The 24,951-nt window shown below is 44.6% G+C and overlaps 1 long non-coding RNA gene across 1 annotated transcript in view; it reads left to right on the forward strand.

Moving 5' to 3' along the window:
- Nucleotides 1-7,327, forward strand: part of LOC142899909 (uncharacterized) — a 66,493-nt gene extending 59,166 nt beyond the window's left edge. The window contains exon 3 of the long non-coding RNA XR_012928827.1: nt 6,904-7,327. This is a non-coding gene — a long non-coding RNA (uncharacterized LOC142899909). The remainder of the gene's footprint in view (nt 1-6,903) is intronic.
- The last annotated feature ends 17,624 nt before the right edge of the window (nt 7,328-24,951 follow it).

The following is a 24,951-nucleotide window of genomic DNA, read 5'->3' on the forward strand; positions in this document are numbered from 1 at the left end:
CACTCACAAACAAATAATGAAATATTTACATATATATATATATATTTACATATATATATATATATATATATATATATATATATATATATATATATATAATTTCCATACACAGTTTAAAATAAAGTGTTTGAAAAATATATTGTTAAGAATTGCAACAAGGGAAAATTATAACCAGTCTTGCGGATTGCTTGACTTTTAAATTAATATTCTTCCTTTTTAAATTATTGATGTTTACATCTGCACACTTGTGTTTCAGTGTGCAGATATAAACATCAATAATTTGCCAAAATTCACAGAAAATGAAAGTAACGGCAGCGCCTGAACATAATTTAAACATTACGTACACATAATAACATAAACACAGCTCCTGTTCTATTAACCCGTCAACATTTTCTCAAAAAAAAAAAAATATTCCACTGTGTGCTTTTATAAACTCTCTCTGCACTTTATCAGGGGAAGCGCATCCAGTCATACATGCCAAAAAAGAATGCACACAAGCCCAAGTTCCCGAATATTCTGACTGTAACCATAAAGACTTCCTCTCTTGACAAAATTGAGGAAGCTGAGATACCAGCATTTATTTTTGAATAAGTACATTCATATATTTTTTGAGAGGCTGTTCTCACTGAAGGCAACGCTTTAATATTAAACACACAAACTCACTTGAAAAAAAAAAAAAAACTTTTTTCAAGATAAAATAATTGTCATCCAGTTATCATCCTGAAATCAACAAGATGCACAATAATGAAAAAGAAAAAAAAAATCCAGTGTGTTTTAATATGTGCCTCAATCGAGGCCATTCCTGTGCAAATATGTGCAGTAAATGCAGCAAAGAGCACTTGTGCTGCGTGTGTGCGCTGCGGAGAAGTCTCCTGCCGGCGGAGAGAGACTCGGCTGGGAGTGCGGCAGGCTCTCGCGCTCAGCCAGTTTGTCCCCGCTGCGCGCGCTCCCACCTCACGCCTCCATTGGCGACCCCCCGCCGAGGCCCCTGATTGCTGTGGAAACCGCGCTTAAGGAGAAAATTAGGATTGCCTCCCCCTCATTTGAAACCGGGGTTTAATTGGTTGCGTTTATTACCGATGGAAATGCAAACTAAATGTTTTGCCATCCGAATTTTCAAAGGTGCGCTCATTTGCTTGGAGAGGTAGCACGGAAAACGAGCGAATCAAGACGGTGAAGACTCGGAGGAGGACGCACGGCTGCTGCTGCTGCTGCTGCTGCTGCTGCTGCTGCTGCTGTGTGTTTCCCAGAACAAACAAGGAGGCAGAAACCCAGAAGAAGAAAAAAAAAAAAGGAGGGAAAAAAAAGCACAGAAATGTGCAAAGCTGCGGTGCATACAGTGAACATGCACAAACACACATTGGAGCCGTGGAGGACTTTTTCCACATAGAAACGCCCTTCAAGGTGGACTGGAGTGGGCCGAGCGCAGATGTGGAAAATTACTGCTCTGATCTGACTACCACTTGCACAATCAAGACTGCAGCCTGCGGCCGAGGCGCAGGTATATTTATCCCTTGTGGCAACGAGCCTTACAAGCACACAGACATGCAGACAGAATTGCAGACTGCGAGAAACATTTTCATACATAAACATGTTCCGCGTGCACGTCTGGCTGCCTGTTTTTCACTTCTTTTTTTTTTTTTCTTTTTTTTTTTTTGTCCCGCCAAAACATGAAAACAAGCAGACAATAAACACAGGCCTGATTAAAAAAAAAACGACAACAACAACAAGAACGACAGAAAACTAAAAACTACTCCTTTAGCTTCACGTGCGCTTGTGAGCCCCTCGAAAACACAGACAAGCACGCAGCGTCGGCCAAAACACGAAAACACAGGCGAACGCGATCAACAACAACTGCGCGGAGCTCTGAAAAGTTAGACAAAAACACCAGTCTACTCCTCTGGACCGGACCTGACCGGACCGGGGGTGTGTGTATGTGCTGACGGCGGTCGGCGGTCACCTCGCTGACTGACTGCCTCCAGTGTGGAAACGCGACCACAGCGTCGCCGCACGACGTCCTCAGACCAGGTGAGCGCGCCACCGTCCGGTGGGCACAAACAAACACGGGCCGGCCGGCTGTCGCTCCCAACGCTGTGCGGGGTGGTGGTGGTGGTGGTGGTGGAGGGGTGAGAGAGGGGTGGGGGTTGGGGGGGTTTCAGCGGGACCGACGGGGCGGTTTTTGGGTTTATTTCTGGACGTATTCATTACACAGTGAAAGGGCTGCAGTTGGGGCGAGGCAATTGTGGCGCCAGCGTGTGATTGTGGCAAGACGGCCTGACCGCCCAAAAATGGCTGAGCTAACAGGGACGGGGGGGGGGGGCGGTGGTGATGGGGGATGGAGCATGGGGGGGGGGTGAGGTTCACACTTTGCCCTTGCTAGCCTCGCTTTTTTTTTTTTGTCAGGAGTCGCCTCCCCCCAGAAACAACGTGACGGTTCCTCTCCCTCCGCACTGTCAACAGTTTGTCGGTGGATGTTCTTCCTTCTCTTTTTTCTCTGAAAGAAGAGCCACGGAGGGCAGAAACGGGCAGTCGGATGAATCAAAAGCTGGAGCGACTCGAGTCCTTCTCCCTCTGACGGCAACTTCGCGAGAAGGCGGCCCTGGCAAATCGCGTCCTCTCCCGCGGAGAGACAATAAGCAGCGAGGAGGAGGAGGAGAAGAAAACAAGTGCGGAAGAGGGAGTCTTCCTCACCGAAGACGTTTTTATCCGAAGGCTCCGCGTGTTGAAACGGTGGAAAAAGTTGCGCCCCCCCCCCACACCATCACCTTTGCCTCGGCGTGGCCCTGCGTAGCCGAGGGTGCCGCTTTGTGATGAGAACAACCCTGAGGGAGCCACAGCGGGACATGGGTGGAGGTGGTGGTGGTGGTGGTGGTGGTGGGGGGGGGTGTTAAGGTTCAGCTGCGTTTGCTTGCTTACAACCCGAGGAGGAGGAGAGGGGGGGATAGCAGGGAGCAGAGACATAAAATCAATGATGAGACTGTTAGTGGAGGTTTAAAAGGGAGCGTTTAGAGAGGATCCCTGGGCGGAAGGTGATGCAGTTGCAGCTTGTAAAGGAAAAAAAAAAAAAAAAAAAGTATGCGATCCGGCTCGGCGCCGCTAGGGAGCGGAGGGGGGGAGTGGATCCTGGTGAAACAGCCCCCCCCTCGTGGAAACCCGCCGGAGCGACCGGGCTGGAAAATGAGTGCACTTCCTGTGCAGCGACAACACGCGCAGGCAGACTGGTGATTTTTATGCAGAGGGCCTTTGTAGAGTGTGTGTGTGTGTGTGTGTGTGTGTGTGTGTTCACGTTCACCCTGGGATGCACAAAAAAAAAACAAAAAAAAAAAAACAGTGCACCAGAGCTCCGGTTATCGGCCTGTGTGTGTGTGTGTGTGTGTGTGTGTGTGTGTGTGTGTGTGTGTGTGTGTGTGTGTGTGTGCGTGGCTCGGGATGATAAATCGCGTCCCATTCTCCCTCAGTGACAGCTCTCCGTGGCAGCAAATCTGATTCTGGCCTCTTAAATCAAGACATGTGGTTGAACGGAGGCTGCGAGATCTGAGGGTTTTTTTTTTTTTTTTTTCATTTTTTATTTTTTTATAATCTTTTTTTTTTTTTTTGCGACGCCTCTCAAAGAGAGTGTCTGAATGGGCCTTTTGATAAGAAAACAGCTTGAAGCCATCCCACACAGGCATGAAAACAGCATGCACCTCCCGCGCGGGAGCCAAACAGATTGGAGGAGATGCGAGGCTGGATCTGTTCCTATTACCCAATGAGCCAAGCGCCGCCGAGTGATTGACAATGATTAAGTGTAAGAGGGTATGCTAGTGTCATTCCCCGAAACATATTTCCTCCGTGCCAGTGTGTAGGAGGGCCGGGGCAGAGCCTGTCCGTCAAAGAGACTCGGCGCGGATCTCTATCATTTTCCGATCTCTCCTCTCTGAATCAAATTAGCGTCTAATGGGATAACTGAAGGCTCCTCTGATGTTTGCGCTCCTGCGTCGGTAAAAGCGCACGTGGATTTTTTTTTTTGGGGGGGGGGGGGTTCATGTTTTTTTTGTGTTTTTTTTTCCGGTCAGGTCATTCAAACAACGTTCACAGAACCGGTCCCTCCAGCTTTGGATCGCGATTATCAGAGTCGTATAATCCGGGAATCTGCTGTGAGGTCCCTGCCAAGTTTCAAGAAGACGGCGCTCGTTGACAAGTTGGTTGAATCACGATCAAGGCACCTGCCACACGGAGAACCTGAAGCGGGGCACCATTTGGCAGTTCGCGGGGGTCAGCCGCTCTGCGTTGAGCAGGCGGAGACGTGCCAAGTCCTCGCTTTCAATCACGGCCGTCCGCGCCCGGAATGCCGCCCACTTTTACACTGTTGCGTTCGGATCAGACGGGCAAAAAATAAAGTTTGCGCCGCGCTCGTTGCCGGGACTCCTTCGAGGCTGCGCGTTTGTTTTTTTTCTTAGTTGTTAGCCTTGTTTCCGCATTGTACTACACGTTCCGTTACACAGTATATCCAAAAACTACTATAAACTGCATCCAACGCTAGCAAAAAACTTTTCGCACCATCTCCGACACAAATTTGTGACAGAAACAAGAGGATAAATAAAATTGTTTGGTAGGATGTTAGGAAGGTTTCAGTTGCTCCTCTCCCCATTGAAGCGCCTTAGGACGCTACTGTGGCAGATTGTCCTCGCTGCGATATGTTGCCTTAAAGATCATTGATATCTCAATTTGTGTCATGTCTACGGCACTCGCTGCTGATGGACGCAGCATGAGCTCGCCGGCTGAGAGATGAGACGTCCGTTCTGATTGGACGACGCGTGTTTGCTACAATTAACCTTGATTAACAAAAAACGAAATGTATTGTTCATGGCCCAGGGGCCATGTGCAGCCCATTAAGCATTTGCATCCGGCCTGCAGAACTTGAAGACATTATATTAATAGGAAGGAAATCATCAAATAGTTGTATTTTGTCCATTTTTTCCGTATTTTCAGAGTCATTTCAATAAAGAGCTAAATACCTTGGGGGGTCATCAAAGTGTGTTGTAACTTTACTTTTGTTCATTTTCAATTGACATTATAGCACATGTTCTCTACATATCCCATAATATATTTTTTCCTCCTATGAGGTTGGTCACCAAAGCACTCCATCCATCTGCTCCTGCTCTGGCCCCTCTGTCATATTTTAGAAGCCATTGTGGCCCCACCAGTCAAAGAGTTGGCCCACCGCTGCTCGAGCCAGTCACTAGTTATATAGAATAAAATATATATTTCTATATATTTAATATATTGATATGTAAATAATTGACACCATAAGAAAGTATACAGTGTGTTAATGCCTCGTGGCTTTTTTTCCCTTTTGAATCTATAGGCTCCCATCTTACTGTGCGGCAGAGCGGCGCTGTATTAACACACTGATGCTTCCCACTGTGTGCGATGTGCGGCTCCTCACCGCCGCTGTGGAGAAAATATAAACACCCAACTGAACTGCTCATGGCAATTTCACACTAATCACACGTGTATATTTTGAAAACATGCCTAAAACAGTCAAGTTAATTATTGCGGTATTGCGGAGGGCCTGTCTAGTAATTTATGAGGCACAATGCAGTTGCGCGGCAGTAAACAAGCACGACTGCGGCGACTGAGTGATGCGCGGCGTGTCGCTGTGAAATTTACAAGTGATTTTCAGCCGGTGCTGAATATATGTATATGTATATGAATGTGGTCAGGTTACTGTATGCACGGGGTTAAATGCGAGACGATCTGTGCAGGCTTTGGCTGATTCTCTGAAAATGGTTTACGCCTCGCTGAGAGAGATTTGAATAATTTTCCGCATATGTGATGTTGTTTTACCTTTAATTGTATACAAAGTAGAGCTGACAACTGATCGATGGAATTGGAATTGCAAACAAATTACAATTTTCCTGAATTAAAGCTTAATTTCCTTAATTTCAAAATTGCAAAACATTGTTTCTGTTTGTTTTTTTTTACTTATATACTGTTATTGTTATTTCCATATGCATTTTTACATATATATATATATATATGTATATATATGTATATATATATGTATATATGTATATATATATATATATATATATATATATATATATATATATATATATGTATATATATATGTATACTTTTACTTTTATAGTTTTTGCAGTTGTTGCTTGAGCTGGTTCTAAAATAAAGGACAAGTTGTTTGTCATTTTCAGACACGCCTTTCCCACAATTTTTTCCCCCCACAATTCCTTTTAATTAAATCGAAGAGAAGAAATTAACCTATAGATTAAGCAATTACAAAATAATCGATGGCTGCAGCTCTAATGCAAACAGACACGAGCACACGACAGCAGCATGTTGAATCCTGACATAAAATAAAAGACCTCTGCGGGGAGAAACCGTTCAGCTTGTACCTTCAACCATTAAGAAAAGGAAAATTCTGCAAGGAAAATTTAAATGTCACAAGCAAGACACATCAAAGCATAATTAATACTGCAATTATAACTGTTGAAGAAAAAGACAAGTTAAAGAAAAATCCCCCCCCCCCCCCCCACCCACCTCCCCACTCTTAATTTCAAGAAGATGACACAATTTCCTCTGCACTTCACGGAACGAGCTGCTGTCACTAACACATGACCGCAGCGGCGCCCGTCTCGCGCAGCACTTGGAGGAGACGTTATTAAAGAGTCGCTCCTGCCGAATCCCAGCAAAACAAAGACTTCTATGTTTGTGCTATTTAATTAGTAAAAACGAAGGGGGTGGGGGGGTGGGGGTGAAAAAAAAATAAAAAAAAACACGCCATCCAAGCAGCGAGAGGAAGCAAAGGCGGGCGCAGGATACTGAGGAGGGTAACAAACGTTGCAGACGGCGCTCTTGAGTTTTTGTTTTCTCTCTTTTCTTTTTTTTTTTTTGTTTCTCCAGGAGCTTCCTCTCAGGTGTGCTGAGAGGCGGCGTGCGGCGGCGGCAGCGGCGGCGCGTCTTTGGCTGACCTATTTAGGTAATTGCGCTCTTCATTAAAAAAACTCCATCTGCAAGAGAAATTACACTTCCCCAGTGGAATCTAGGTAACATAATCTCCCTCCGGCGGACTAATTGCATGGCATGATAACCTCGTAGGCTCGGCCTGTTTAATTTTTCATCTCTTTTCAAATAATTATGGATCAGCGGAGAGAGGTATTGATTTGATTCATTAACTTGCCTTACTCAGCCAAGGTTAACGATTACACCGATCCCCCAATTACGCGGTAAAGATCCGCTCGCCTGTTTGCTTTGATTGGCCTCCACTTTATTATTGGCAACAGTCGCGGCGGAGCAACGCGCGGGTTTGGGTTTTTGCGACCGCGACGGAGGCGCAGGTGCGTATCGTCAACGCTCCGCGCTTCACAGTTGTAGGAATGTTATCGACTAGCGAAATTGAAGGAGCTGAATTGCCGTCGCTAGAACAGACTGTTCTGGATTATGTTTTTGTTTGTTTTTTTTGTTGTTTTTTTTTCAGTTTTTTTCACGCGCGACACTGGAAGCCGGCACTTCCACGCGTCGCAGTCTTTAAGAGCAGCGCGTTTTGTGAAGGAGCTGAAAACGTCTCGGTAAATGAGCCTCACAGCCCCAATGACAGCTAAATTTCTACCTCTATCTCACTTTGCTCAAACACCCACTGTGCTCTACTTGTGAGCAAACAGGTCTTTGTAAGACGAGGGCCTCGGGCTGTGTGAACAGGCAGTGGAGGCAGCTCGGGCTTTGACTTCGGGGTGTTTTATTGAATGTGCAAAAAAAATAAGAACAGTATAAAAGGTTTGAGGGCATGTTTGAGAGATATTGTAAGGAAGTGATCTCACATGATTTGTTTCCTTGTTTTTATCACAATGGTGGTGCAAGTTCGCGACGGGAGGTGCGTCTTTTTTTTTTTTTTTTTTTTAATAACCTGGATTCTGCCACTAATAAAACATGTCTGAAACAAACAAATACAATATAAAAATGAAAAAAAAATGAAAAAAAATGAAATGAATGCATTCTTCTTGGAATGTCAAAATGCAAGAGGAGAAAAAAAACATTGTTTGTGTATCGTCACTCTTCAACCATCGCCCACCTCACTGTTTTGCAACATTGATCATTTATTTATTTATTTATTCCCTCAAACCTGCACTAGAAAGCCAGTGGCCACCAGTTTGTTTTTCTGTGTGGCTTCACCTCCTGCTGGCTTCTGATTCTGCCGAACGCCTCGGCGAAAGCACAATAGCCCTCTCTGAATCGAGCTGGTTGCGCTGTAAAGTATGTGTTTGGCCCCTCCAGGATGATTTGGAACAGAAATGAGACATTAAAATGAGTGCAACGTCTAAATGATTTCCTCCCATTAAGCGCCCTCTCCTCTCTCCTTCCATAATCATTTCTCCCATTTCCGCCACCTAACGCCGCCAAAGTGGAGGAAGCTGTCTCCACACAGTCACAGATGAAATACATTTCAAATTCATCACATCAGGGTTAGGGAGAGGAAGAAAGAAAGAAAGAAAGAAAGAAAGAAAAAAAAATTAGTACGTCAGAAAAGAGTTTTAGTAAGTCCCAGCCTCATATGTGCGAATGTGAGTAGGGGCTGTGGAATTGCAGCTGGATGCAGGAGCAATTTGAATTTGCATCATTGTGTCTGAAAATAAATCGTTACGTGTCGTCGATCACACGGTGGAGCATGTGCTAATCTACCCCCCGCTATCGCTGCGCGGCTCAGTCTTCCAGCTGAGGACCTCCTCGGTGAACGAGCCGCTCCGCAGCTCGCCGATCTCACCGCGCCGCCCCAGGATCCTGGAGAGCCGCGCCGCTATTGTGACGCGCAGGAGACGATTGCCAGACCAGGGTGTCTCCCAAAAAGTGTCCGCGGAATAGGGATTGCGTGCGTTGGGCTGAAGTCGCAGCTCGCCGCTCGCGGGCCAAATCGAACGTGCGGAACGACTTTCCTTCGACCTTCCAAGGCGGCATCGCCTCGCGCCTGAAATGTTTCCGAGATCTGGTTAAGATCTGAGCGGGACCTCGCCCATGGAATTAAAACCGTGTCCCGACTCTTTTATTTCCAAGTGTCGCTTTCAAATTGTTTTTCTTTATTGCTAATGCCCTCCTCCCTCCCTCCCTCCCTCGGACGGCGGCGTCCTCGGTGGCGGACAGTTGAAGCCCCTCAGACCTGCTGGAGTTTCCGCATGGTATACGGTACTTTACTCTGGGACATATAGGGGCCCCGGAGGGAAGGCTGCCAACTATTCCTCCAGTCATGGAGGCTCATGTTGCCTTTCACCATCCATCTGTGGGCATGGAGAGAGTGCAGACAGGCCAGCCTGCTTTTATTTGCCCAGCATTTCCATTCAGGGCAATGAGGCCTGCCAAGGTTTCACAGGTACTGGTAATGTAAGCCGTGCTCCTGGGGTCTCAGTAGTCTAATTTAGGGGGGTTTAGACAGGAGCTCAGGGGGGGCGCATAGGAGCGGTCCGGTCGAGCGGCTCTGAGTTTGGTTAGTCCGTCTCTCAATCAGACCCTTCATGAAGCAAGACCAGGGGCGGAGGTGAGCAGGGCCGCTACTCCCACTGTTATTCCTTCCCTCTTTCTCTCTCTATCTGCTTCTCTTTTCCCCCCTCCGTAACCCCACTTTCCTTGTCTGCACTCTGGTTTCCACGGTGTCCGCAGTTCAGTAGCGTTCCCAGAAGGGTCATTTTCAGACTGTTGACACTGCAAAGGAAAAAGAAGAAAAAAAAAAAGTGTAAGTTTTAACAAGTGTTTAAAGAGCACGGCTGGGGACACGGGTCCGTGACTCTGTGTTTGGAGTGTTAACAGGGACCTGGGCAGCGCACGGCTCGCCTCATGAGGTGGATTCAGGATGACTTGTTTGGAGAAGTTTGGTCACTGAGGGTGTTAACCATGAAGCCCCCTCGCACCCTCCCCACCCACCATCCGATGAGACGGGCCCAGGTCACGAATAGACCTTCTGCATCACTGTACCGAAAACCAAAAAGTTTATTCTCTGTAATTGCTCTCAGTTTGAAGACTCTAAAATGATAAGAAATTAAAGTGAAATTTCTCCACCCGAGTCTGTGGCGATTGGGGAGGACTGGGTAGTTTTTGTAGCGATTATGGCCCCTTCAGGTGCTTTCGCCAAACTCCATCAGTGGAGTGGGATGGTACGAAGAACAGAGGGGAAGGAGCACAGCGGAAATAATTCCTGTTTAAAGTAACGAGCGCATTACACCGCAGTCATTCAACAGACCCAATTTGAATAACAATTTGAATAACGAGTGTAAACACTCTCCGCGGGCTACTTAGCAACAACCCTCTTCACTGCCCTCTTCATAGGTTTTTATTTAAGTAATTGCATAAGTTTCTCCGCTGCACAAGTGCACTTTTTATCGGTCTGATTGCCAAATAATTTTATGGCCCTCATTATTTCTCAGTTAAGATGCTTAGTCTTAATTACAAGTACTCTGCCAGCCAATCCCCATTCACTGAGGTAATATCAAAGTGGACCGAATGGGCTTTTCTCTTTTTTAAAGACATATAAAACAATGCAATAAGACACCAACACCAAATCGGGAAACAGTTTTAACACACAGATGATACCAAACGTCTATTTTTGTCCACCTTGCAAAGCCTCAAGTTACCCATTGATTTGATTTTTGAGTTCTCTTGGTTCAGAACTGCTGCCGTTATGTCCCTCTCAAGATCTGTAAGAATCTGTCTAGGTTACTCGCTGCACCCCTAAAACCAACCTCTAAATCATATCTACGACACCTCTCCATCGTTGGTCTGCTGCCAATATACCTCGTGGCAAAATCTCATCTGAGTTCTACCCTGCCTATCCCTCCTCTGAGCTCCCAATTCAAACATTTGACAGCCTCTGGAAAGACTGCGGTTCAACTTGTTTTCGCTCAGGCGTCTCTCAAATGCAGCGTTATCAGATAGTACGAAAAAACACCCTAAAGACACATATCACTTTGGTTAAAAAACAGGGTGTTAAGAGGAAAACAGTCAGAACCCCCTGTGAAACAGTATGTTTGAAACTCTCCCAAGATGTGCTGCTACCTTTCCCCTCCCCTGTTTCCTTCTTCACTGCGCTTGCAGATCAGCAGATGGCTCATGCTGATATTTCATTTCAGTGCACAGTGCCATTGTGGTGTTTAGGGCGGGGGATCAGAGGCGGGGCCAGGGCGGGGGGAGGGGGGGGGTCCGATTCTGCAGGAGGACAATGTTTATGTTAGTCAAAGAAAAACGCTAAAAGTTTTGGACGGTGCTTTGAATTCATTTGCTGGTGTATTTTACAAATTGAATTGAAATGGTTGAAAAATAAACTTTTATTAGTTGAAACCAGTTTGTTATTTTTTTTTTTTTAGGATTTTCAGCTTAAGGAAGAAAACAATTCTATTTGCATTTGGGCTCATACCCATCATTCAACATGGCTTCAACCCCAGACTTACAGTAGATACCAGCGATCCCGTGGTGAACGTTTTATCGGGTTACATTTTACATACTGTTGCACAAAGAGCTAAGTGTTCCGTGAAACTTGTGCTGGGGACAGACCTCAGCATGCCACATCATCTGCATATGTGTGCTTGAAACTCACTATATTTAGAAGGGGATGTTTCTGCTGCTGCTGCTGCTGCTGCTGTATATTTCAGATACATTTCCATGGTGAGAATGACATAGTTGAAGAGAGTTTCTCTGCGGTTCTGGCCAAAGAAGGAGAAGAATGGAAAAAAAAAAGGAACCTGTTAAAGATAAAAATGTTTTGCCGTCAGTATAAAAATACTGCAAAGATGAGTTATAGGAAATGAACGCAAAAAAATCCCTTCAATTACAAAATCTGTTATTTTTGAGCATCATCCGCTTTGGCAAAAGTCACAGAACAGAGAAACTTTTCACTTCCTTCCCCTCTGCAGCGTGCGCATACGCTGCAGCCCACACAGTCTCATACCCTGTGTTCGTCCAATGGAACACAACAAGCCAATCAGGCGTGCAATCATGCTAAAACCGAGTAAACAGGGCCAATTACAGAGCGTTTTGCTGGATGCTGATTAGCGCGTGTTGCCCCAAGGCCACAGCGAGGTAAACAGAGGCAGTGACCGATGGCGCGGTGATGTTCCCCCTTCACTTCACTTGCTCGGCCGGATGAGGGATGACAAGTCAGTGTGCGTAATCTGTTAAAGGTAGAATAACAAATACCAAAGTGCCACTTCGGGTTTTCCGTCCCCTGGCAGCCGTTTCCACCCCTGGAGGGCAAATTGGACCAGGATTTATTAGACATAATTAACTGACTGTGCTGCTCCTGTTCCAGCGCTGATATTTAATTTACCCACTTAAACAAAGGACAGTCAAACTGGATATGTTCCATCTATGCAAATGTATTTTTTTTTTGTTTTGTTTTGTTTTGTTTTTCCACCGGGAAGTTTACGTTTGATTGCATTTGGATATCCACAGTATGTCACTGCAGAGACATGAATGACACTGGCAGCCCTGAAAGCCCAATAGCACCATAAGGTTGTATTTTAATAAGATGAAAAATGTTCTGATGAACAATTTTCAAAGCCAAATGCTAAAATTGATAATTGCAGGTGTTATTTATGATTGTTTTGTTCAGTAGCAGTATAACATTTCACAGATTTTTGTTGTGACACTGTCTATACTAGTTATATTAGCTTGGAATGTGAAAAGACTAATCAAGTAAGTGTGTATAATTAAAATGAAGTGCAAATAGGTTGTCCTTGTAGCTTTCCTCAAGACACACTTTTCATTGGCTTGTCATTAGACTCGGCCAAATCTACCATTACTTGTTTTTTTTTTTATTAATGTTACAAGTACATAATGGTCACATTTGATTTTATAGCCATTGCTTTAACAAATTCTGTTGAAACTGTAAAATGACTGCTCCAGGCATCTTTTACGACGGTATCTTTACTAATTCGTTGTTAAAGGCACATTTGGATTCGGCTCCAACCAAGGCGAACTCACCACAAGCACAGAGGCAAAATTATGTAATTGCAGTCATCATTCTGTCATCATGCAGTAGCGGTTGTGTTGTCTGTGCACTGTAACCGCTCAAGACAACAGACCCTTCAGCTATACAGGCTACTTAACAGTCGCTTGCAGCGTCTCACGTGACACAAATGGTGAGTCATAAGCTTTTTTCTATTTTTTTTTTTGTGAAAATCTTTTATTTTTTCCTCTCGAAAACCATCAGTGCTTGTTGCCAGGGTACTGTCCCATTGTAAAAAAAAATAATAATAATTAAAATAATAATCATAAATAAATTATTTAAACAGGGAGACAGCTGTAAGACAAATGTAGATGCTAGAGGTCGTGCACATTGGTAAACAGATGGCGCTTATTGAGTTTCTTGAAATATTTTTTTTTGATGATTAAACTGTTTGAGTTTCTTTACAAAAGGCCCAGTATAATCTAAAAATAATCAATTAATATTATATTGTCCACTTGATCCCACATCTTTCTTATACCAGCAATGTATTGGACCCTCGCTTTATCGTCATGGTGCAATATGTCCATCTCCTCCTTACGAGTGCCCCCACACTTAAATGTTAGCACATGCACACAATGCATTTTTTTTTTTTTTCCATTTCAGATCAACAGATCCAGTTAGTAGATCTTCTAAAATGTTGCACACTGCACCGTTACAGCCCAATGAAAATTGAAATGAGGGTGAAATTTAACCCGTAGAACCGAGCCTGTGCGTTACTGATACCAGACTCTCTGCAGAGAGGCCAAAGATGTTTTTTTGACAAAGTCAAGTGAAGTGTGCGAATGTGGCTTTGTTGGTCCGTCTGCCCGTCTGTCTGCCTTTCAATTTGAACCAACATGTGTTTGGAGATTTTCAGCGTGCGCTGGAAAGCCCCGTGCAGTCTGTCCAGCTGCTCTTTGAGACAGAAGTGTCGCAACACTTCCTGCCCAGAGGTGCAGCAGACAATCAGACTCGGCCCTGGCTGGTGTGTTCAGCGCATCATCTGTTTTTGAGTTTTTTATCTCCCAATCCAAAATTAGAGATCGGCGATGACTAACGCCGCGCTCGTCATCCTATCACTCGCCGCAAAACACAGACCGGGGCGATTGTTTTTTGGGTTTTGTTTCTCTCACGACTTCCCTGCCAGTAAATACTATAATGTTTTGCGTGTAAGTACTGTCGGCAGTTCCACTGAAAAAGCGCTTACTTTATTTAAAATCTCTTGGATTTGAATTTAAAATATACTCACTTTGGAAGCTTTTTATATAAATCAGATGTAATTGGGTGAACACTCTGCGATTTTTGTTTAGATTTTTTTTCTAGCAACCAATTTTGACCCTATTTTTCCTCACTTTTCCTTTTCTTGACAATATGCGTTTTTAAAAACAAAAAAACAACAAATAGAAAACAACAACATATGAGTAATGTGAATTGCACTCAAGATTTGAGTGCGCAGCTAAAATCTAATCCCAGAGTGTGCGCCCGTGTTTGTGTGTCAGTGAGTGACTCTGCAGCGGCACACACACAAACGCTTGAGCGCAATGACGAGACGGAGACAAGGGATGCCCTGCAGCTGCTCATTCCATCTGATGAGGCAGACTCCAGCTCTGATACAATCCATCTACCTTGGCTTAACCTTAATTTGCCGGGATGCAGCATGTCAAACAGCCTCAGGACCGCTGGAATCCGTCAGGCAACTTCAAACTGTTTTTCATTTTGTTTCTCCGCCGTAACAAAGGCGGTTCAAAGGTTCAGCCAGTCAAGCAGCAAAAGATCTGCCGCGGCCTCTCTGCTTCGCACGCGTCCTTTATGAGGCGCTCTGCTGTCAACCGTTGTCCGTAAACTAGCAGACGTTGACATGTGATTACAAATATTGATTCAAGGTTGTTCGAGGTTTCTTCTGAGGTTACTGGGAAATTGCAAGCTTGCCTCGTAGGGCGTCATACATGCGGTTTGAAACGTTTGAAGGGCCCCAAGATAAGATTTAGTGGTAGTTAGTTCAGAAAGAAGAAAGCTGGCCATGTAAATGCTAATCCCTGGTTTCTGATGTCACTCTTGATTTCACACCTTCCTTATGCCAGCTGCAATGCGGGGCTAAATTCGTGAAACCCAGAGGTGGCGCATTATGTCCGCCTCCTTACACCTGGGCCTGTGTAAACATAAATGAAAAGGTATTTATTTTTTTGTATCTTAAGCCAACCAAAAAACAAACATAGATTTGAACTTCTGTAACCACCACGCTGGCATAGTTTTTATTACTTTCAACATTTTGCCACTTTCTGTGTGATGCTGGAAACGACTGCACCAATGTTTTGAGATTCCCCAGCTGGGTGTTTACGGTGTGTTAGTTTTGGTTTGAAAGTTTTGGTTACCCAATTCTGGGGAAGCGTTCTGTGCAGATGGAGACAGACACTCTCACTTCCCTAATTCAGCACACGTAATCGCTTTTTACTGGCAGCTCACCATTACTCACACTGACAGTGTAGCTCCACGGTGACAAATGGCTTCAAATCCAATTTGCTGTGGTTTAATTTCATATTGTTATCCTATTTAGCCCGGCCGCTTGTTTGACTTGCAACAGGCCCGTTCGCGCACGTGCATGCATGTGTGGGCAGGCTCGGTAACATGCGTGCGTTCCTGCCTGCATGTGTGTTTTTTTGTTTTTTTTTTGCGAAGCCTGAACGCAGCTGTTTGCTCCTTTTCCACAGACTGCCTCTGTGGTCGCCTTCTTGGCCCTTGATACAGGAAGTCTCCCGCCAGTCGCATGTGACATTGGTTCCTGACACCGCCGTGTTTACAGTTAGCGCGCAGGGAGACGTGGACCCCTCCAGAAAGGTTTGTCCTTAGTAAATGAGGAGGTGTTTGTCCCCCCTTAGCCCCTCGGGAAATTGTCCACGGCTGTCGTTAAGCGGCTCCAGACCACACTGAAAACAGCCCCGTCCACAACAGATGTTTGTTTTCTTGCCTCGATGTTCCTCCGCTGCGTCCAGAGCACAAGAATAGAATCCTCATGGAGGCTGTTGTCCGCATAAGCTGCTTTTGCAGCAGAGACCGCGGTGGGTAAAACTATTGTAATAGAAACAATTACCTCTCGATCCCATCCCCAAAGACACCATATAAAGAGCCGGATCAACTTCTTTTATTTTTTTTCCTCTGCATACAAAAAAAAAAATGTGGGAAATATGAATTTAGATAGAAAATTGGCACCTTTTAGAAGGACATGTTAAAAAAAGAAGAGAAAAAAATCAGTCATGTAACTCTGATTTTTGTGAAAAGTCTCTGAATCATCTTAAAAAGGGAGACAGTGTTTGAAAAGGAAAAGGAGACGGAAGAAAGGGATATATGGCCCAGAACATTACCACCAGCCAGGTCATTAATGAGCATTGCTCATGCTGTCATGGCAACTATTATCACAGTAATGTCGCTAATGGCATCTGAGGCAGAGCAAGAGAAATATGTGAAAATTATTGTCAGATTCAATTAGGATCTTTCCATCTGAACTCAGCTGGTCGTCCTCCGGGCCCCTCATTGATTAGCTATCAAATTGAAAGAAGAATGGTAACGTCGGCGCTCGAGACACCCCGATGTGCGAGTCATCACAGGAGTGTGACGTTCGCTGATGGAGAGAGGGCTGACCCTATCCAGCAACCTTAATCAGCATCATTGCTGACATATTTCTATTAGCTGCAGAGCGCAGCCTACCATCTGCACTTGGACAATAATTGTTCTGACACCGCTGGTGGTCCCGCGTATCTTACTTCATTGTTTGTAACAGAAGCTATGCAAGGGCAGAGGGCACACAAGCCAAGTTCAGGGGGATTATTGATCAAATTTGACACAAATAATCAAAAAAAAACTTGAACAATATATATTTCCAAGTCATTGAATATAGAGTTTGTTTTATTTATTTATTTTTTTTACTTTTGTTTAGAATCCAAATGGCAAAGCTGCCACTCTGAGCATTTACTGGAATATAATGAAGCATTTCTTAAGGAGTTGTGGTGTTGAGAGTGATGTCAGCTTAATGAGAACCATATTGGCTGAATGAGCAGGTGGTTTGGTGAAAGGGAACAAGTGAAAAACAGCGCGGATGGTTAAGAGCTGGGTGCTGGTATAATCTGGATTGATGAGTCCCCGCTTGGTCAACATGTTTGTGCGCTCTGGAATGCATGAGGTTGCGGTGGCGGGCCACATTAGAGCAACCGGCCTGGATGACCCAATTCCTGCGGTCAGACAACGACAGAGTTTCTTGCCCCCATTTCAGAAAAAAAAAAGAAGCATAAACCTCACTCGTGTTTGCTAGCCTGGCGCTCGACAATAAACTCTCAGCTCAAAGCTCCCCGAGAGCGAATGTCCTGACTATTTTAACATATTGCTTTAGAGCGTACAGCATGTGCCAGTATAGACAGCACGGCTCTCATTATGTTACTTGTATGGAAAGTCTTTCATGAAAGATACAAATTCAAAAAAGGACACGCAGGAAAGGAAAAAAAAAAATACATTCTGACTCTCTGAATGAACATCAGTATGGTTTGGATCTTCCTTGTATTTAGATTAATAACCCACAACGTCTGCAACCTGTCTGTGAACCACAAACTACAACACCACGGTGCCAAAGCTAACTCTCAAGGTTGTTAGGATTGTATCATTGTCCCACTCTTTCGGGATCAAGTGACAGTGATAATTGCAGGTTGGCCCTCGTATGTCTTGAGGAAATCTAAAGCCGAGCGGACAATGTGGCCTGTGTTCCTGCGTCCAGGGGCTCCGGCGTCGAGCTCGGGCCGCCTGGTACGATTTCAATTTAATGTAGTTGAGAGAATATTACTGAACCGTGTGCAATGTGTGCTGAAGTGAAACCTGTCATGGATTCACTGGTCACAGTGGTCTGCTTGCTTTTCACTCTTCATTAAGTCTAACTGTTTTTCTAGCAGTCTAACTGCTTTAGTACATGTTGGGTTAGAGACCCTGCCTCCCCAAGACCAAGCGTGGGTTTTGCACGCAATGGACCTTTTTTTTTTTTCTTCTAACCCACTGCAGCCATATTGAGAGATTAGCTGTAAGGCACTGGTGTCATTCATACAATGTAATATAGTTCAGTCGCATTAAGCATAGCAGAGGCTTTTTGACTGAAACAATGCAGAATTTTGGACTTAACAAAATCGTTTTTTCATGTAACCTTTTAATTTCTCAAACATCTACCTCTGCTGCTCTCTACTCAGGACATGCGCCAGGTCTTCTACATAGATCCATGTCCCCCACAAGAAGGGAACTCTGTACATTTCAAAATACAACACTGTACATCGTCAGTCTCGTTATTTAAAAACAACAACAAATAGGCATGAACTTAAAATTTGGGTCAGTGAAGACAGACTTGACACCACATAAAACACACTCAATTCTGATGGAGCACATCTTTTTTTTACCATTGACCTTGAGATCCCACTGCACCACTCCATTGGGGTCCCACAAACTGGTCCAGTGGGCGGGTTGTCACCCTGTCAGTCCCATCTTTACTTTTTAATTCTCTACAATTTTTTGTAATCTTACTTTATTCTTATTTATTCTATTTTTCAATTTGTACTCTTGTTTCAACCTTGGATTTTGTGTAAACCTGGCTGCTTGCAACACTACAATTTCCTCATGTGGGACTAATAAAGGAGTAACTTATCTTATCTTATCTTATCTTAGTTGATTCACTGTATGAGTGAGAAATTGAAAAGGATGATTGAAAGGATGAAAGTTCAGCGTGTCCTTGGCTCGCTGAAAATGTGTTGTGCCATCATTCACAGCAACCATGGTTTTGATCACCTCAGCTCTGGGGGTGTGACTCATCCACGCCGTTCACGTGTGGCCTCCACGTCTTGATTCTATACTTCGCTCTTCAGCATTGTCATGCTGCTGGTTCCCACGGGATTGACTGGTTTGACTAAGACGGGCTGGCGGTGAGTCCTGCGGTGGCCAGGCACTGAGTGGTCTACCACCTTCAGCCAGTGGCGGAGATCGGGATTGGTCTACCACCTTCAGCCAGTGGCGAGGATTGTGATTGGTCTACCACCTTCAGCCAGTGGCGAGGACTGTGATTGGGGCCAAAGGAAGAGACGGAACAGTACGGTTGTATTTCCTCAGCCAAACAGAGAGACTCTGATGTTTGGTGTGTTTTAGATGTGGCTTCCATGATGGAACAATGGTTGATTTATGACTGAACTGCAATGAACTGGAGAATTGTCCAGGATTTAACCCCACCTTCGCTTCGAGACAGCTGGGATAGAGTCCAGCAGACCCCTCTGCCCTGAGTGCAGGAGAAGCTAATACATTGATGGATGGCTTATGGAACTTTCACTTGTCCCTTGTCATTTCTCATTGTAAGACCTCAGTGTCTCGCAAATTAATGACAATTCCCTTTCATTTTATTTTGCGTTTTGATATTAAAGCAAGTTCACCTGTAAGTACTTCAAATATACAATGGCTGCAGACCTTTACGTTTTTTTATGTTCATCTCTCCGAATGATACAGTGGCTTTGGAAACCTGCTCTTTTAAATGATGCAGGCCTAATAAGTGCTATTACTTGACATAACTGTTCTCACAGCAGGGCATGTGTGCGAGAGAAAGGCTTTCTCCTAAAATTGGTGCGTTCAGGTTATTTACAGGCTAACAACCAAAATTATATGACGTGAAACAGCCAGTTTTTCTTGAAAATGGGAAGTACTTCTGATTCCTGCTGCTTTCAAAAGTTCCCCCCATTCACCATTAAGACTCTAGCAGCTTAGTGAAAGTGGGGATTTAATAGTGGATGGATTGGGTGATTGAAATCTAATAACCACAACAAATAGCTCCACCTCATTGGAGTCATTACCAACTACTTTGCTGCTTCCAAGTTTGGCTGGGCATCAAAAAGTGGAATTGCCACCAGCTCTGCGTTCGCTCCTTCACTTCTGGTGTCCGAGGCAAACCATGCGTCTCTGTGCTGACAAACAGCACGGTGGCGAGCTGTCACTCAAGATGAGTGACATCTTTAAGCAGTGGCTAATATTATGGTGGGTAAATAAAGAGGGTGTCTAATAATGCAAATGTGTTATTATCCCATATGAAATTCTAGCCGAGGCGCTGGACTTTGGAAACTTGGGAGACTACGTCTGTGTTCGCTCATGGACTATTAATACACATGATCGAGGGTGTCCCAGCTAGACAGCGCATGCCACCGACAAGTGTGTGCCTGTGTGTGCGTGTGTGTGTTTGGTAGATAGAGGGAGAGAGAGTGAACAAGAACAAATGTGGCGTTTACCACAGAGGCTGTCAACCTCGAACATCTCCAACGCTGGTTTTACACTTTACTTTCCATGCATTTGAGAATCACGAGGAATTTGTGAAAAGTCGAAACAGAATGTTCGGGAGTTTCGATCAGGACGTTGCGTGCTCTCATGAATCGGATGGTCATTTGCTTTACGATGGCCATAAAACTTGGCCCGGTCTGTTTTAAGGAAGTCTTTTTCTTGCTTTGGTTTCGTTACGACCAAATCCAACATGTTTTATATGGTCAGGTCCTTAGTTTGCGACATGACATGGACTGAACTCTGCGATTGCTGAAAAATTGCCTTTAGATGAGACGTTGTCAAATGTGAGTCTTTTAAAAGGTTTGCAGCATGTGGGAGGCTCGGCTGTAATGAGTTTGCTTGTCCAGCGACTGGGCCTTTCTATCTGTTTGACCTGGTGGTGCCGTCACAGCTGCAGCCACCACCTCCGTCCCCCCCCCCCCCACCCCCGTCGTACCAGCTTCCAGCCCAGTGCCACCTCATTTACTGCGGCGGTTGCAGGCTTCCTTGTATTCACAGCCCACTTCCCGAGCCCGCTTCACTGACCACAGCGCAGCCACTGACTCAAATGGCTTAAAAAAGAAAGTTCGCATAAAAGGGAAATGGCAAGGCAGAGATTCAAATGCCCAGCAGCCTATTTGGCTAATAGCTTGGCAGTCCCAGCACATTTCAGAGAGGAACAGGACAAAATGAATGTTAATGGGCTGTATTTAATTATTGGCACACACAAAAACACAATGTCTAACTTCAGGAGCATTACTAAAAAAAAAAAAAAATAATAGAAAAAATCTTGGAAATGGAAACTCAACATAAATCTGTTTTTTTACATGGCACTGCTGATAAAGAGTTGCTCAAATCCCTTGAATTCATCAAACATATCCTGCTGGTGAAGAACCTGTGCAGACAGTTTAACAAAAGGATATTAAGTCAGTGTTTAACAAAGCCAATCGGTCGTAAAGTGACATGTTGTCTAAAGACTTCTGTATTTGTGTTGTCTTTATTTTAAAAGCCATTCAGTTATGGAAAAGTGGATGCTATAGCAGCGTCAATGCTAATCTCTGTAGCAGCTCTGTGAAGACAGAGATGGTTCGTCAAAGCGTCCAATGAAATTTAAGACTTGCTGAAAGTGCTACGAATTGGGCTTCGCTAAGATGGATGTGCTGGATTTCACAATTGAAATCCAAGCGCTCCAGCTGCCGTGCGAGGATAAATGGCCGTATGTGCACGTGTTAATCTGCACACATTCCTGCAAGGCCTACACACACGCGGCTTGACCTTGCCACATGCAGCCATCAGATGTGGTTGTATGCAAGTCTGGGTGGAGGAATTCCTGCACTGCCACCAGGAATGTCTTTTTTTTTGTTTTTCTTTGTTGTTTTTTTTCCCCCTCCAAACACCTCTGCGTTAACTAAACAGTAATGACAACGACTTCTCGGATTCTCGTATCTGTCATAACCGCCCAACACACAGCAGCCAAAACTTGAACTAACTCCAAAGCTGCGTTTTGGCAGAGAATTGTGTTTGGTAGTGGTGATATATCTTTGGATCTTGGTTGAGTAAGAGGCCAAGCAGGACCAGAATCACATGCATTTTGGGGAAAAGAAGTCAACACACACACACACACACACACACACACACAGAGTTACAGAAATGCTTTTGGCTGTGCTTGTGAGTGGGGAGAAGATGTGTGATCTTCTCCCTCCTCTCCACTCTGCAGACACTAACAATAGTTCACACCTGTTGGTCATTACTGCAGACACCAGACACCATAGACACTTGCAGGGCCGACTCCCAGAATCCCTTGGGGGTGTGCATGAGCGTACAGTAGCCTGTGGAGAAAGACATTTTCCAGACAGATGTACTCTTGTCAAGATAAACATTTACTCACAGCTTCTTTTAAAGGCCCCACGTCATGCACAATTCACTCTCATCAAAGGCTTTCTAACAACAATATGTGTCTCTGGCCCGTCAGTGAACTGAACTCAGAAAATGAAAGAGGTTCTCCACTTGACAAGATAAAAAGTGATCTTAAATTGGCATTTCTACACATCAGCCTGCATGGCGGTCACAGAGTTAATCAAAAGTAGGAAACTAAGATCACAGATGTGGTTTTGAGACCAACACCGGCCACTCTTAACAGCCGAGGCAGAGATATCAAATAAGTGTCACAAACAAAGGTGAAAGGCCAACAGGACCAGAGGGAATAAATAATTATACTACACGTGTTACGCCTGAAAATACCACGGCTGCTCAACATCTCCACTGGGGCTCGTAATTCTGGGCTCTAGTATTGACCTTTTCATTGTCCGTTTGGGCAAGCCGCCAGCATTCCCTCATCATTTTCTGTTTAACTTTCCCTCTGGTTCCAGGGCTTTATGTTCATGCCACCCATGGTCAGAAAGCAAACTGCTGAGAACTGGAGAGGGAAAGTCCCATGCTGGGCCGCATTAGTAATATCAGCCAATCTCTGGGGTGCATCCAGTTAAAACAAGCAGACAAGGAAAAATACTTAAATAGAAGAGTTCACTGAATGGGTCATCATCCAGGCAAGTGGTCTGTAACAAAACTAAGGTTTTGTGAAACGTCTCAACCTCAGCGGTGGTAGTTAACGAAACGTAGCCGGGCAGAATATCAAATCATAATACTGGATAATACTAATAACAACAGAAAGGTCCAGTGTTGTGCCCACTGTCAGATCTTTGTTTTCCATCCTGGTCCTTGGTGGGGCCTCTCATGATCCTAAAAACCTCGGTAGACCTTTAGTTGTGTGTTGATACTTTAAAATCCAGAAAGATCTTTTTGACACGGCTGACACCAGTCGCCTGTTAATAATCCTCTCTAGCCACACCCTTTGTGACATCACAAGGGGTGATTTAAAAACTCACTTAAGAAAACAACAAACTTTTCTCCTTTCATCTGCTTTTTTGGTTTAATGATATTAATATTAATAATATTTAATTTAACTTTAACAGACGGTATTTTTCTTGGAAAACATCATTAGGTGAAATTTGCATAATATGACACATTTGATACGATCTTTCATCGTTTTTGTCTTTCTCCCAAATGACACTGGCTTGCAGGCTGCCAAGTCTGCAGGTTATAGCGCACATATTTTTTTTTTTTTTGGATGGGCACTTTGAACATCCTTCTTTTTGTAATGTTCCAAACAGCAAGATAATGAAAGTCTGCCTATAACAACTGGAGCTCTCAACATTCCGCGCACATTTGGGATACCATTCTTCCAACAATCTTGGATCCCAAATTCTGGCAAGAATAAAGACGCATTTTCTCTTTTTTTTATGAACAGACTGGGAATGTGAGTAGCAAACCGAAATCAGAGGAATAAGGAAATGCTGCTTGATTGTCTATGAACATTTGTCAGCTTAGTGCTCACAATTAATTTACAGTCCATCCACTTACAAAACCCCAAACCCCATCCTCTTTTGTCATCCACAGAAATCAATTTAGGAGCCACAGAATAGCCTCTCTGGCCCACTCATTATCCCAGCATACGATGTTGCATTTGTAATTCTCATGTAATCAAAATTGTCATTGATGTGGGCTCTCGTCCCTCTGGCAAGGCAATTCATGAAACACAGAGGTAATCACAATAACTGTGTAGTGACAGAATATGCTGATTATGTGATTAAGTGTGCATGTAATTGGCATTATTGTTATTTTTAGCCAGAAGTTAATTGCTAATGGAGATCCTAGTAATTGGATCACCGAATGGCAACACTGCAAATCTATTAGCCCCTAATAATTGCTGCAAAGTGAGAACAGAGAGAGTAGGCGGAAGGTGTTTATGGGGGATAAGTTGCTGCCTGCGCGCTGTTAAAGGGGATACGCGTGGCGTGTTTGTCACATTTCCGATGCGGACTGGACACAGTGTAATTGCGGGCGGGATTTTAAGTCTCTGTCACGGCTCTGCAGCCTCCAGAGGTGTTGCATGGCTGCTAATTAAACTGCTCTCCTGTAAATAGGATGTGCATCGTGCGTTGAAACCTTCCTTAACATGGTCTGAGTGGAGTGAGAAAAAAAAAAAAGTACTTTTTCTTCTCTTTTTTCTTTTTTCACAGAGCCAAGATATGCCACTGAGGGGGTAAACACGGCGGCTTTCAAGGGGAGAAAAGATAAAAAGAAGCGAATCGAAAGCGAAAGACAGGAAAAGACAGGAAAGACAGGAGCCTGCGCTGTATCATTTGACAGGGGACCTCTCCAGCGCTATCAGATGGAGGCGTCAGAATGATCAGTCTCTCGCTCTCTCTCTCTCTCTTTTACACACACACACACACACACACACACACACACACACACACACACACACGAACGCTCTCCCTCTCTCTCGCGCTGTCTCTGAATGCCTCTTTCCCCCTTGTCTGCCTCCAGAGCGGGGGACCAGCCGCTCGCTGATAGAACAGGCCCATTAGCATCCTGCTATCGCCCTCCACGGCGCACAGATTGAAAGGCCCTGATAGCTGCCTCCCCACAGGCCCGGGAAAATCACCGCATATCAGTCATTGGATCCTTTTGCTCGAGAAAAAAACAAAACAGGAAGGAGTGAGGAGAAGGGAAGGGAAGGTTAGACACCTCGCGCGAGTTAAAGAGGGAAAACACGGCGGAGGGGGAGTGACAGACGGCGCCGAGCAGGGAGACGGTTTTCAGAGAGAGACGAGCGG

This window comes from Nelusetta ayraudi, unplaced genomic scaffold, assembly GCF_046127955.1.
Source record: "Nelusetta ayraudi isolate G7.1 ecotype Tasmania unplaced genomic scaffold, CSIRO-AGI_Nayr_v1 ptg000078l, whole genome shotgun sequence".
In the NCBI taxonomy this organism is placed as follows: domain Eukaryota; kingdom Metazoa; phylum Chordata; class Actinopteri; order Tetraodontiformes; family Monacanthidae; genus Nelusetta; species Nelusetta ayraudi.